This window comes from Microcaecilia unicolor, chromosome 12 (assembly GCF_901765095.1).
Source record: "Microcaecilia unicolor chromosome 12, aMicUni1.1, whole genome shotgun sequence".
NCBI lineage: Eukaryota > Metazoa > Chordata > Amphibia > Gymnophiona > Siphonopidae > Microcaecilia > Microcaecilia unicolor.
In genome coordinates, this window is record NC_044042.1 from 90,093,737 (window position 1) to 90,108,978 (window position 15,242).

Below are 15,242 nucleotides of genomic sequence, written 5' to 3' on the forward strand. Positions count from 1 at the left end.
CACTTGCACGGGACCTGGTGTGAATGTACACGGATGAATAGTTCATGCATAGCTTGTGACTCCACCTAAACTCCACTTACCCTTGAATACAAGTTATCAGGTTAGCAGCTGAATATCATTGCTTGATCAGATCATTTTTTACCTAGTCCAGAAATGTCCTCAGTTGCGCCCATTTTAAAACACATAACTTTATTCATTTAGAGGGTCTTTTACTTAGGTGCGCTGGCGTTTTTAGCGCACGTTAAAAATAAGCAGGCGCTAAACACTAAAGACACCATAGGAATACACAGGCATCTTTAGCGTTTAGCGCTTGCCTATTTTTAACGTGCGCTAAAAACACCAGTGCGCCATAGTAAAAGACCCCCATATTAATTTAAATGACCATGACAAAAAAAAAACAATACTTGTGCTGCCACTGACCACATAAATACTTTTAAGTATCGTCTCAGGAGGATCAGGCCGTATCCTGATGACTAAAATAGGTTGGGTAAAGGGATAAAGATACTTTGCCCCTGTTTAGACCTAGGGCCAAACATGTAGTACCTTCACATCGGCTTTACTAACCTTTTCTACATTATGTTCATGAATTGCTCCTTCAACGCTACGGAACTTCTAAATGCAAGAATCTTTCAGCATTCAATAGCCTTATCATCTGCTGAACTATACTGTTGTCGGTTTGTTTTTTGTTGCTTCTGAAGTCGATATTCAAAGTGATTTAACCGGCCAGAAACAGCTCCTGTTCAGGGCTAACCGGTCATAGTAACACTTAACCAGAGAGTGCCACTGAAAATGTTGAGGGTGTTTTGGGGGCAGAGTCAGCACTTGGGTGGTTAAGTGCCAATCTTCAGCACTTAACCGGCAAAGGTAACCGCATAAATAGGACCACATAAAAGTCAATCCTATCTTTACAGGGTTCGCTATACCCAGTTAAAGGCTGAATATCGCACTTAATTGGTTACCCTTTTGCTGGCTCTGTAAATGCCGAGCACATGGCCCAACATTGAATTTATAGGGATAATGCCAATGGAAACAGCAAAACACTGATCACTGCCAGGATGTGTCTTCAGGAGCTTCTGCCAGGAGAGAAGGGTTAGTATAGCTATTGTATTGGTGATTCAATTATTAGGCATGTAGATAGCTGGGTGGCTGGTGGACGTGAGGATTGCCTGTCACTTGCCTGGTGTAAAGGTGGCGGACCTCATGCGTCACCTAGATAGGATTTTACATAGTGCTGGAGAGGAGCCGGCTGTCTTGGTATATGTGACACAGAGGAGCATTTTCGAAGGAAACGTCTAAGTTGGAATTTGGACGTTTTACAAAGACATCCAAATTCGGGGGCGGAGAGAAGATCATTTTCAAAAAAAGATGGACATCCATCTTTCGTTTCGAAAATACCAAGGACGTCCTTAGATTTTCGGCAATTTTCAAAACCAAAGAAGTCCAAGTCTAAAACGTCCAAATGCAAGCCATTTGGACGTGGGAGAAGCCAGCATTCGTAGTACACTGGTCCCCATGACATGCCAGGACAGCAATGGGGCACCCTAGGGGGCACTGCAGTGGACTTCATAAAATGCTCCCAGGTATATAGCTCCCTTACCTTGTGTGCTGAGCACCCCCCAATCCCCCCTAGAACCCCCAACTGTACATCACTACCATAGCCCTTACGGGTGAAGGGGGTGCCTATATGTGGTACAGAGGGTTTCTGGTGGGTTTTGGAGGGCTCGCTGTTTCCTCCACAAATGTAACACAGGTAGGGGGGGTATGGGCCTTGGTCCACCTGTCTTAAGTGCACTGCACCCACTAAAACTGCTCCAGGGACCAGCATGCGCTGTCATGGACCCGAGTATGACATCTGAGGCTGGCAATCAATATTTTTAATGATGTTTTTTTGAGGATGGGAGGGGGATAGTGACCACTGGGGGAGTAAGGGGAGGTCATCTGGTCATTTCAGGCACCTTTTTGTGCCTTATTCACAATAAAAACAGGTCCAGGTGAAAACGTCCAAGTTTTAGTCTTAGATGTCTCTGTTTTTTTTCCATTAAGGCTCAAAGACGTCCAAGTCTTAGGAAAGCCCATGTCCCACTTTCACCACTCCTCCGATATGGCCCCTTCAGATTTGGACGTCCTTGCAATGGACTCTCGCTAGAGACGTCCAAAATCGGGTTTCAATTATACCGATTTGGACGTCTCTGAGAGATGGACGTCCAAGTGCCGAGTTATGTCAGAAGATAGACGTCCATCTCTTTCGAAAATGAGCCTGATAGTAACATAGTAAGTGATGGCAGATAAAGACCTCTACGGTCCATCCAGTCTGCCCAACAAGATAAACTCGTTTTACTTGATATGCGATACTTTATATATATATACCCGAGTTTGATTTGTCCTTGCCATTCTCAGGGCACAAACCGTAGAGGTCTGCCCAGCACTCTTCTTGTACTAAAAGTTCTCAAACTAATGTCGAAGCCCCTTAAAATTTACACAAGCCCATCCCTATCTATTCAGTCACAATCAGGGCATAGACCATAGAAGTCTGCCCAGCACTGGTTTCGCTTCCCAATTACCAGCATGGCCACCCAATCTCCGCTAAGATTCTGAGGATCCATTCCTTCTAAACAGGATTCCTTTGAGTTTATCCCATGCATGTTTGAATTCAATTACCGTTTTCATCTCCACCACTTCCCACAGGAGGGCATTCAGCGTATCCACCACCATCTCCATGAAAAAAATACTTCCTGACATTACCCCTGAATCTGCCCCCCTTCAACCTCAATTCATGTCCTCTAGTTCTACCACCTTCCCATCTCCAGAAAAGGTTTATTTGCAGATTAATACCTTTCAAATACTTGAACGTCTGTATCATGTCACCCCTTTCCTCCGAAGTACACATTTTTAGGTCAGCAAGTTTCTCCTTGTATGAATTGCAACGTAAATCCCATAAATAAACAATCTGCACTGAGTGTGTAGTTTTAACAAAGAAACTATCAAACACATCACTCCAATATAGTGTCACACTGGGGATTCAGATCTGAAAGGTAAAATATTTTAAATTTTAAAAAATAGCCTCAGTGTAACAGGGAGCCTGACTTTTATGCTCCACTGTAGATATTACCATCACAGGCTTCCACCACCTTCCGAAAAAAAAAACCACAGAGAAAAACTCCCAGAATATTTCAAAAATTGTAAAGAAATGGGAGAAAAGTCTGTGTTTAAAAAACAGAAGGGAGGGTAACACAATTTAACACAATACAGATCCAAATACCCACAACACTAAATCTCACTATGAATATAAATCACCCAATAGACACTAATTAGCAATCCCTCACTAGACTAAAATCCTCATTCAAAAAGAGAAGCCTTCCACAAAACTCAAAATAGAGCAAAAACTCTTATAACATTACTAGAATTGCTTAAACTTCCATCCTTACTAATAAATGGATTCTAAGATAGCAAAACAGAAGGATTTCCTACTGTCGAGAAACAAGGAAATTGGACATTTTTGCCAGAAGGATAATATAAATTGCACACTTTAATTTTGGAGAAACCCCACAGACAGTGAAAATCTTATGAGGCTGTACCCTCTGTCAGGACAATTTGGATGTTCTGAGCTAAATAAAGTTTACTTATTCTAACAAAAATTACTAGAATTGGAAGTGGAGGAGTGGCCTAGTGGTTAGGGTGGTGGACTTTGGTCCTGGGGAACTGAGGAACTGAGTTCAATTCCCGGCACAGGCAGCTCCTTGTGACTCTGGGCAAGTCACTTAACCCTCCATTGCCTACCACATTGAGCCTGTCATGAGTGGGAAAGCGTGGGGTACAAATGTAACAAAAATAAAAAATAAAATAAACTTCCATCCTTACTAATAAATAGATTCTAATTCTAAGCAATTCTAGTAATGTTATAAGAGTTTTTGCTCTATTTTGAGTTTTCTTTACTTGCAGGAAGGCTTCTCTGTTTGAATGAGGATTTTAGTCCAGTGAGGGATTGCTAATTAGTGTCTATTTGGGTGATTTATATTCATAGTGAGATTTAGAGTTGTGGGTATTTGGATCTGTATTGTGTTAAATTGTGTTACCCTCCCTTCTGTTTTTTAAACACAGACTTTTCTCCCATTTCTTTACAATTTTTGAAATATTCTGGGAGTTTTTCTCTGTGTTTTTTTTCTCGGAAGGTGGTGGAAGCCTGTGATGGTAATATCTACAGTGGAGCATAAAAGTCAGGCTCCCTGTTACACTGAGGCTATTTTTTTAAATTTAAAATATTTTACCTTTCAGATCTGAATCCCCAGTGTGACACTATATTGGAGTAACGTAAATCTCATACCATTTTATTTTTACGTGGGATACAGTGGCTCCCAGGGGCCTCAACCTGGAGGTAGAATGGGTATAATTCTAGGGAGGGGTTCGCAGGTGGATCTGATTATTGTGAGTTTTGTTTGGTTTAAAAGCACAGAAGCCGGGCAGGTTCACGATTTGTTAATGGCGACGATCAGAGGAGGTCCCGCTTGGTAATCTGGTTTACAGACCCGTAGGTATGCAGACATTAAGTAATTTAAATGCCATTTGATGAATATATTACTATGTATATTTAAGTAGATAACAGATGGAGGGAAATTAGTATATTGTGTTGTTATTCTAGGATACGGGCTTTGCTCCTCCTGATGAAGGGCAACATGAAATGCGGACTTGCATAGAGGAGCTAAACTGACATTATCTTTATGACTTCAGTTGGAGTCGAATGGTAGCTCTCTTCAAGCCGCGCTGAACTGCTAAGCGAGTCTATGAAGATATGATATAAATAAGGAATCTTCTTCAATACAAGTGCCCAGTGGGTAACAAAGATTGCCAGCAGATACAATATACAGAGAAAGTTTCATTTGCAGCTGGCACAAAGTATTGTGTGGACATATATAGAACTTTGCTGCTGGAAATTGGGATTATCTGTTAATATATATGTAATTAAGTACTTTCATAGGCTTGGGACTGCATGGTGAATTGAAAGACTTGAATGAGTGAGTTCCTTATACACCAGTTTTGTATGTAGTGTGGGTATGTATGTTATATTGATTGTCAATAATAAACTATTTGTACCACTTTATTAGGAGTGCGTTTACAATATATTAAATTTTAACTGACAGACCCTTGACCATTCTTCTAACTTTCGGAGATCCCTTCTCATCATTTCTACTCCCTCCAGGGTATCTACTCTATTAGCTATTTTCGTGTCATCCACAAAACAAATTCCAACCCTTCAGCAATATCACCCACAAATATATTAAAAAGAATAGGACCCAGCACCGACCCCCGAGGAACTCCACTGCTCACCTTCCTTTCCTCTGAGCGGATTCCATTTACCACTGCCACCTGTTGGTGAACCAGTTTCCTATCCAGTTCACCACTTTTGGTCCTAAGTTCAGCCCTTTCAGCTTATTCACGAGTCTTCTGTGAGGGACGCTTTGCTGAAATCCAAGTAGATTACATCTAGCACACGTCCTTCATCCAGTTCTTTGGTCACCCAGTCAAAGAACTCAATAAGATTCGTTTGGTAGGATTTTCCTTTGGTAAAGCCATGTTGCCTCGGGTCCTGTAACTCATAGGTTTCTAGAAAGTTAACTATCCTTTCTTTCAGCAGCAACTCCATTATTTTTCCTACCACCAACGTGAGACTTATCCAGGGCCGTGCCTAGGGTCTCTGGCGCCCCCCTGCAGACTATCAGTTGGTGGTGGTGGAGGGGGTGGGGGTGGTGGTGGTGGTGGAGGAGGAGGTGGAGGTGGCGGCGCCCCCCCCCCCCCCCCCCGTGAAAATGATCGCTCACCACTTGCCACACTGACAGGAATTGTCAGCAATATTCTTAGAAACAAACACATTGCAAAATAAGATAGCAGATGTAAATTCTCAAAGTGGACATATTCCAAACACTAAAATAAAATGATTTTTTTCTACCTTTGTTGTCTGGTGACTTTCTTTTTTGCGTCAGGCGTGGATACTGTTTAAAAACACCATCCTGGAGGTTCAGGACAAATATATTCCACGTATTAGAAAAAAGGGAAAAAAGACTAAACGTCAGCCGGCGTGGCTAAACAGTAAGATAAAGGAAGTCATTAGAGCCAAAAAACAATCCTTCAGAAAGTGGAGAAGAGAACCAACTGAAAGTAACAGGATAGATCATAAGGAATGCCAAGCCAAATGCAAAGCGGAGATAAGGAGGGCAAAAAAGGACTTTGAGAAGAAATTAGCGTTGGAAGCAAAAATACATAGTAAAAATTTTTTAGATACATTAAAAGCAGGAAACCGGCCAAAGAGTCGGTTGGGCCGCTGGACGAAAATGGTGTTAAAGGGGCGATCAGGGAGGACAAAGCCGTAGCGGAGAAATTAAATGAATTCTTTGCTTCGGTCTTCACCGAGGAGGATTTGGGGGGGACACCGGTGCCGGAAAGAATATTTGAAGCGGGGGAGTCGGAGAAACTAAACGAATTCTCTGTAACCTTGGAGGATGTAATGGGTCAGTTCAGCAAGCTGAAGAGTAGTAAATCACCGGGACCTGATGGTATTCATCCCAGAGTATTAATAGAACTAAAAAATGAACTTGCGGAGCTACTGTTAGAAATATGCAATCTGTCCCTAAAATCGAGTGTAGTACCGGAAGACTGGAGGGTAGCCAATGTTACTCCGATTTTTAAGAAGGGTTCCAGAGGAGATCCGGGAAATTATAGACCGGTGAGTCTGACGTCGGTGCCGGGCAAGATGGTGGAGGCTATTATTAAGAATAAAATTGCAGAGCATATACAAAAACATGGACTGATGAGACAAAGTCAGCACGGATTTAGTGAAGGGAAGTCTTGCCTCACCAATCTAATGCATTTTTTTGAGGGGGTAAGCAAACATGTGGACAATGGGGAGCCGGTTGATATTGTATATCTGGATTTTCAGAAGGCGTTTGACAAAGTGCCGCACGAAAGACTCCTGAAGAAATTGCAGAGTCATGGAATCGGAGGTAGGGTATTATTATGGATTAAGAACTGATTGAAAGATAGGAAGCAGAGAGTAGGATTGCGTGGCCAGTATTCTCAGTGGAGGAGGGTAGTTAGTGGGGTCCCGCAGGGGTCTGTGCTGGGTCCGTTGCTTTTTAATGTATTTATAAATGACCTAGAGATGGGAATAACTAGTGAGGTAATTAAATTCGCCGATGACACAAAATTATTCAGGGTCGTCAAGTCGCAGGAGGAATGTGAACGATTACAGGAGGACCTTGCGAGACTGGGAGATTGGGCGTGCAAGTGGCAGATGAAGTTCAATGTTGACAAGTGCAAAGTGATGCATGTGGGTAAGAGGAACCCGAATTATAGCTACGTCTTGCAAGGTTCCGCGTTAGGAGTTACGGATCAAGAAAGGGATCTGGGTGTCGTCGTCGATGATACGCTGAAACCTTCTGCTCAGTGTGCTGCTGCGGCTAGGAAAGCGAATAGAATGTTGGGTGTTATTAGGAAGGGTATGGAGTCCAGGTGTGCGGATGTTATAATGCCGTTGTATCGCTCCATGGTGCGACCGCACCTGGAGTATTGTGTTCAGTACTGGTCTCCGTATCTCAAAAAAGATATAGTAGAATTGGAAAAGGTACAGCGAAGGGCGACGAAAATGATAGTGGGGATGGGACGACTTTCTATGAAGAGAGGCTGAGAAGGCTAGGGCTTTTTAGCTTGGAGAAGAGACGGCTGAGGGGAGATATGATAGAAGTGTATAAAATAATGAGTGGAATGGATCGGGTGGATGTGAAGCGACTGTTCACGCTATCCAAAAATACTAGGACTAGAGGGCATGAGTTGAAGCTACAGTGTGGTAAATTTAAAACGAATCGGAGAAAATTTTTCTTCACCCAACGTGTAATTAGACTCTGGAATTCGTTGCCGGAGAACGTGGTACGGGCGGTTAGCTTGACGGAGTTTAAAAAGGGGTTAGATAGATTCCTAAAGGACAAGTCCATAGACCGCTATTAAATGGACTTGGAAAAATTCCGCATTTTTAGGTATAACTTGTCTGGAATGTTTTTACGTTTGGGGAGCATGCCAGGTGCCCTTGACCTGGATTGGCCACTGTCGGTGACAGGATGCTGGGCTAGATGGACCTTTGGTCTTTCCCAGTATGGCACTACTTATGTACTTATGTACTTATGATCATGCTGGCCCAGTATCTGATTCTGCTGCTATCTGTCCTCTTAACTCCGTTTCCAGGGCTTCCTTTCCATTTATTTCTTTCCTTTCCTCCTTTCTTCTTCATTTCTGGTCCTCAGCTTCTGCCTATTTTCTTCATCCATGTGCAGTTTTTCTCCTCTCTTCCTTTTCCCTCATTTCATCTCCTTCATCTCTCTTCCCTCCCCTCTATGTCCAGCAATTTCTCCTCTCTCCCTGAGCCCTGCCCTCCCACCCATGCTCCTCTGTCCCCTGTCCCCTCCATTCATCCCTATCCAGCAATTCTCCTCTCTCCCTGAGCCCTGCCCTGCAATCCATATTCATCCATGCCCATCTGCCCCCTCCATTCATCCCTATCCAGCAATTCCCCTCTCTCCCTGAGCCCTGCCCTGCAATCCATATCCATCCATGCCCATCTGTCCCCTCCATTCATCCCTATCCAGCAATTCCCCTCTCTCCCTGAGCCCTGCCCTCCCAATCCATGCCCATCCATGCTCCTCTGTCCCCTGCCCCCTCCATTCATCCCTATCCAGCAATTCCCCTCTCTCCCTGAGCCCTGCCCTCCCAATCCATGCCCATCCATGCTCCTCTGTCCCCTGCCCCCTCCATTCATCCCTTTCCAGCAATTCCCCTCTCTCCCTGAGCCCTGCTCCTCCCATCCATGCTCCTCTGTCACCCTCCATTAATCCCTATCCAGCAATTCCCCTCTCTCCCTTCCATGACCCCCCACCTCGCATCCATATCTTTTAACCAGTTTTTAATCCATAGTAGAGATTTCTTTAGGTCTCTTTGACTTACCAGCTTTGAATACCATTTCTGGCACCGGTATCTCTCCCAAATCCTCCTCAGTGCAGACCGAAGCAAAGAATTCATTTAATCTCTCCGCTATGACTTTGTCTTCCATGAGTGCCTCTGTTATCCCTCGGTTATCTAGCAGTCCAACTGATTATTTCGCCAGCTTCTTGCTATTAATATACCTAAAAAAAAATTTTATTATGTGTCTTTGCCTCCAACGCAATCTTTTTTGCCATTCCTTATGCTGTTTCTTGTTATTTTCAGTCAGATCCTTCTTTCATTTTCTGAAGGATTTTCTTTTAGTTCTAATAGCTTCCTTCACCTCACTTTTTAACCATGCCAGCTGTTGCTTGGCCTTCCTTCCTCCTTTTTTAAGACATGGAATATAATTGGCCTGCGCTTCCAGGATAGTATTTTTGAACAGCCTGATGTAAATTTTTGACATTCGCAGAGATTTTCTTTTCACCATTCTTCTCATTTTATAATCTCCTTTTTGAAAGTTAAATGCTAATGTATTGGATTTCCTGTGTTTTTACTCCAGAGCTTATATCAAATCTGATCATATTATAATCACTGTTATCATGCGGCTCCAGCACCATTACCTCCTGTACTCCACTAAAGACTAGGTCTAGAATTTTTCCTCTTCTTGTTGGCTCCTGTACCAGCTGCTCCATAAAGCAGTCCTTGATTTCGTCAAGGAATTTTACCTCCCTAGCATGCCCTGATGTTACATTTACCCAGTCAATAACAGGGTAATTGAAATCACCCATTATTATTGTGTTCCTCAGTTTGTTAGCCTCCCTAAGTTCTGATAACATTTCTACATCTGTCAGTTCAGCCTGGCTAGGTGGACGGTAGTACACATGGAATTTCAATCCATAGCGATTCCAAGATGTTCTGTGTCCTGCAGAATTTTCAATCTATTTGATTCAAGGCCTTCGCCGGCAGCGCTGCGATTCACACAGGCAGCTCTGCTCCCCCCTGCTGCATCCATCCAGCTGTACGTAAACAGGAAGTGCATCAGAGAGGGGCCAGATGGACGTGGCAAAGGGGAACAGAGCTGCCTGTGTGAATCGCAGTGCTGCCAGCGATGGCCCAAAAAAAGAAAGCTGCAGGGACCGAGGCAGCGGTGGGGAGGAGCAGAATTTTGAGGAACGCAACACTCCCGCATGGCCGGATCCGGAGCCGCGGGAGAAAAGGCAGCGAGGGATGTTGGATTGGAGGAAGTCAGAAGTTCTGGACTTGTTGTGGGGGGAGGACAGGGTCTGGTGGGAAGGGATGGTGCTGCCGGACTTGTGGGAGGAAGGGGATTGGAGGGAAGGAAGAGAGCTGCTGAAGGTGGGAGGAAAAGGAGAAGGAGATCTGGATGGAAGGGAGAGAGCTGCTGGACATGGGAGGAAAGGGTTGAGGGAAGGGAGAGAGCTGCTGGACATGAGAGGAAGAGGAGGAGGAGGGGACTGAATGGAAGAAAGAACTGCTGGACATGGGAGGAAGAAGGGACTGGAGGGAAGGGAGAGAGCTGCTGGACCAGAGGAAGAGGGGGCTAGAGGGAAGGAAGAGAGCTGCTGGTCTGGGAGAAAGAGGAGGAGGAGACTGGATGGCAGGGAGAGAGCTGCTGGTGGAAGAGGAGAAGGGGATCTGGATAGAAAGGAGAGAGTTGCTGGACCTGGGAGGAAGAGGAGGATGGGATCTGGATGGACAGGAGAGAGTTGCTGGACCTGGGAGGAAGAGGAGGACGGGATCTGGATGGAAGGGAGAGAGCTGTTGGATGTGGGAGGAGGAGGGGGTTGGAGAGGGGAGAGAGCTGCTGGATATAGGAGGGAAGAGGAGGAGGGGATCTGGATGGAAGGGAGAGCTGCTGGATGTGGGAGCAAGAGGGGTCTGGAGGGAAGGGAGAGAGCTGCTGGACATGGGAAGATTAGGTGGAGAACTGGAGGGAAGGGAAAGAACTTCTGGAACAGCACAAGGAGGGAGGGAAGGGAAACAGATACCAGACCAAGGAGATGAAGGTAAAGGGGATCAAATACTAAACCTACAGCGTGATGGAGGAAGGGAGGGCAGGCAGGGAATTCAGCAACCAAACCAGATGCTGGAAAGGGGAGGGAGTGAGAGGGAGAGAAGCAGGATGGGGTAAGGTCAGAGAGGGTAGAGATATATTGGCACGGGGGATGAAGAAAGGGGAGAAAGCTGGACAGAGAAATATAGGGGCAAAGAAAGGGAAGATAGAGGTACAGAGATGGAAGAAGATGGATAGTGGACATGGAGAGAGTAGAAATATCAAAAGGACATGAGACCTTGGTGAGTGAGTTAAGAGAAGACAGAAAGATGTAGAAACCAAAACCTGGGACCAACATGACTTGAAAAATAAAATGAGCAGACAACAAAAGGTAGAAAAAAGAATTTTATTTTTCTGTTTTCTGACTAGAATATGTCATTTTAAATGTACATCCTGCTAGATATGGCTGGGACCCAAGGCAGAAATTTGGGAGGGGACACAAAAGCTTACTAACAGGCTGCACCTTCTTCAGCTTCCAGCTGGCCTGGGGTTCTCTCTGGCTAGGGGGCCAAACGCAGTTGCCCTAGTTGTACTTCCCCTAACACTGCCTCTTGCATGTGCTATCATAATTTGTACAATATAGGAGAAAATGCATCTCTTTGTATTTCTCTGTGCTGTGCTAAATGCAAGGTCTGGCCTCTTGGGATTTTGATTTAATTTGTTTATGGTTTGTGATCACTTATTCTGTATTTGGCATTTGTGTTCTGTGTATGTGACCAAAGTATTCTGTTAGCATCATTTTCTATGTAGTATTCTATAGTACTTTGGCTTGTTCAGTTTTCTTGATAGATGTATTAATATTTTAGGGCCCCATTGTAATATTTAGGGCATATTTGGGGGAAGCATATGTATGTTGGGGGACCGTGGCTCAGTAGAGGATGAAGAGTGCACCCTCTTGTATTTTCTCTAGCTCTCGATGTGGCCTGCAGCCACTGAGGCCAGCACTGCTGCTCCCATTGGAATTATTGGGAGTGGGGTAGGTGTGTGGTAGGAGTAGGGGTGTGGGCAGGGCATATCAGATGGCAGGTGTTTCTCTAGTGCCCACCCATCCAACCTGTTGGCTCACACAAAAATTGCCTTCTGGCTACACCACTGGGAAAGACTACGCAAAACAGTGGAAATCAATAAGTGGCTTGAGTCTTGATGTAAAGAAGGTTTTAGATATATGGGAGCATACATGGAAAAATAGCAGGCTGTACTGTAATGATAGGTTACATCTTTCTGTGATGGGAAAAAGGATCCTTGGGGAGAAATTCAGACAGTATGTTTCTAGACATTTAAACTAGAGTGTGGGGGTGACAAATGGAAACAAGGGAATTCCGAAAGGCACCCCCAGAATAAACATGATGGCAAGAGGGAAAGGTCATGTAAATATAGAGAACCACCTAAACTCAATAAGCACATGGAAATCAATGAGCACAAATGCTCATAGTCTTAAGGTTCAAGACTTGCAAGCCCTGATGTTTGAAGAAAACTTGGATACTGTTGCTATTACAGAGACGTTGTTCAATGATTCCCATGAATGGATGTGAAAGATAGAGAGGGCCGAAGAGGTGGAGGAGTGGCGCTGTATGTGAGAGACAATATCAGAGCTGCTTAAATGAGGGGAACCTGGGGAAAGGAAGAAGCTTTATGGATCATCCTGGAAAGAGAAGACAGAACCTGTATCCACACGGGGGTTATCTACAGACCTCCGGCACTCACAGAGAAGTTAGACAAAGATCTGATAGAAGATATTCAAAAGATTGGTATGAAAGGGGAGGTGCTACTGTTGGGAGATTTCAATTTGTCTGACGTGGATTGGAATGCCCCATCTGCGGAATCAGAAAGAAGTAGGGAGATTGTGGATGCCTGTCAAAGTGCCTTGCTCAGACAAATGGTGACGGAACCCATGAGGGAAGGGTCGATGCTGGATCTAGTGCTCACAAATGGAGGAATATCCGGGTCAGTGCTCACCTATGTAATAGTGATCATCACACCATATGGTTTGATATAAGGGTGAAGGCAGAGTGCGGATGTACAAAACTCAAAGTACTGGATTTCAGACGTACTGATTTTGATAAAATGGGGGAATACCTGAAGAAGGAGCTATTGGTTTGGGAAAAGATTATCGGATTAAACTCAAAGAAGAGAAGAAGGAAATACGGCTAGCGAAAGCACGAGCAGAAGAAAAAATGGCTAAAGATGTAAAAAGAGGTGACGACCTTATTCAGATATATAGGAGAAAGGAGAAAAGAGAGGAATGGAATTGCGAGACTGAAAGATGATGAGAATGGCTATGTGGAGAATGATGAAGATAAAGCGAATGTGCTAAACAACTACTTCTCTTCGGTGTTCACGGAAGAAAATCCTGGTGAAGGACCACAGTCAGCTGCTGAGGGAACATCTGGGAATGGAGTGGATACTGCGCCATTTAAGGAAAAAAGAGTTTATAAACAGCTGGATAATCTGAAAGTGGACAAGGCTATGGGGACGGATGGGATACATCCCTGGATACTGAAGGAGCTCAGAGGTCCTGGCGGGACCTCTTAAAGATTTATTTAATAGATCTTTAGAGATGGGAGAGATTCCATGGGATTGGAGACGAGCGGATGTGGTCCCTCTTCGCAAAAGTGGAGACAGGGAAGAAGTGGGAAACTACAGACCGATAAGTCCAGGGCCGTGCCAACACGGTAAGCGAGGTAAGCATGGCAGGGTGGCGCCGCCCTCTGGGGGGCGCCGCCGCACCATGCTCACCTCGCTCGCCCTCCCGCTCCCATTGTTCAACTACTGCCCGCCCTCTTCTCCCCCCCAACATCCCTTTTCTTTTTTTTTTCTTTTTAAATTTACCTCCGTGGCGGTCCAGCAGCGCAGCGTCAGTGAAGGAGGCGGCGCTCCCGAAGTCTCTAGCCTTCCCTTTGCTGTGTTCCGCCTTCTTCTGACATCAAGGAAATGACAGAAGAAGAAGGCGGAACACAGCGAAGGGAAGGCTAGAGACGTCGGGAGGCGAGCGCCGCCTCCTTCACTGACGCTGCGCTGCTGTTCCTCAGGGGTCTGTGCTGGGACAGCTGCTTTTTAACATATTTATAAATGATCTAGAGATGGGAGTAACTAGTGAGGTAATTAAATTTGCTGATGACACAAAGTTATTCAAAGTTGTTAAATCACAAGAGGATTGTGAAAAATTATAAGAGGATCTTAAGAGACTGGGTATCCAAATGGCAGGCGATGTTTAATGTGAGCAACTGCAAATTGATACATGTGGGAAAGAAGAACCATAAGTACATAAGTAATGCCACACTGGGAAAAGACCAAGGGTCCATCGAGCCCAGCATCCTGTCCACGACAGCGGCTAATCCAGGCCAAGGGCACCTGGCAAGCTTCCCAAACGAACGGACATTCTATACATGTTATTCCTGGAATTGTGAATTTTTCCCAAGTCCATTTAGTAATGGTTTATGGACTTGTCCTTTAGGAAACTGTCTAACCCCTTTTTAAACTCTGCTAAGCTAACCGCCTTCACCACGTTCTCCGGCAACTTATTCCAGAGTTTAATTATGCGTTGGGTGAAGAAAACGTTTCTCCGATTTGTTTTAAATTTACCACACTGTAGTTTCATCGCATGCCCCCTAGTCCTAGTATTTTTGGAAAGCGTGAACAGACACTTCACATCCACCTGTTCCACTCCACTCATTATTTTATATACCTCTATCATGTCTCCCCTCATCCGTCTCTTCTCCAAGCTGAAAAGCCCTAGCCTCCTTAGCTTTTCTTCATAGGGAAGTCGTACCATCCCCGCTATCATTTTAGTCGCCCTTCGCTGCACCTTTTCCAATTCTACTATATCTTTCTTGAGATGCGGCGACCAGAACTGAACACAATACTCAAAGGTGCGGTTGCACCATGGAGCGATACAACGGCATTATAACATCCTCACACCTGCCATTTAGCCTGTCATCTGCCATTTAGCCGCCCAGTCTCCCAGTCTCGTAAGGTCCTTCTGTAATTTTTCACAATCCTGCTGAGTTAACGACTTTGAGTAACTTTGTGTCATCAGCAAATTTAATTACCTTGCTAGTCCCTCCCATCTCTAAATCATTTATAAATATATTAAAAAGCAGCGGTCCTAGCACAGACCCCTGAGGAACCCCACTAACTACCCTTCTCCATTGTGAATACTGCCCATTTAACCCCACTCTCTGTTTCCTATCCTTCAACCAGTTTTTAA

The 15,242-nt window shown here is 44.7% G+C and overlaps 1 protein-coding gene across 1 annotated transcript in view; it reads right to left on the reverse strand.

Annotated features, from left to right (window-relative positions):
• Positions 1–15,242, reverse strand: part of LOC115481955 (acid-sensing ion channel 2-like) — a 263,330-nt gene that overhangs the window by 13,426 nt on the left and 234,662 nt on the right.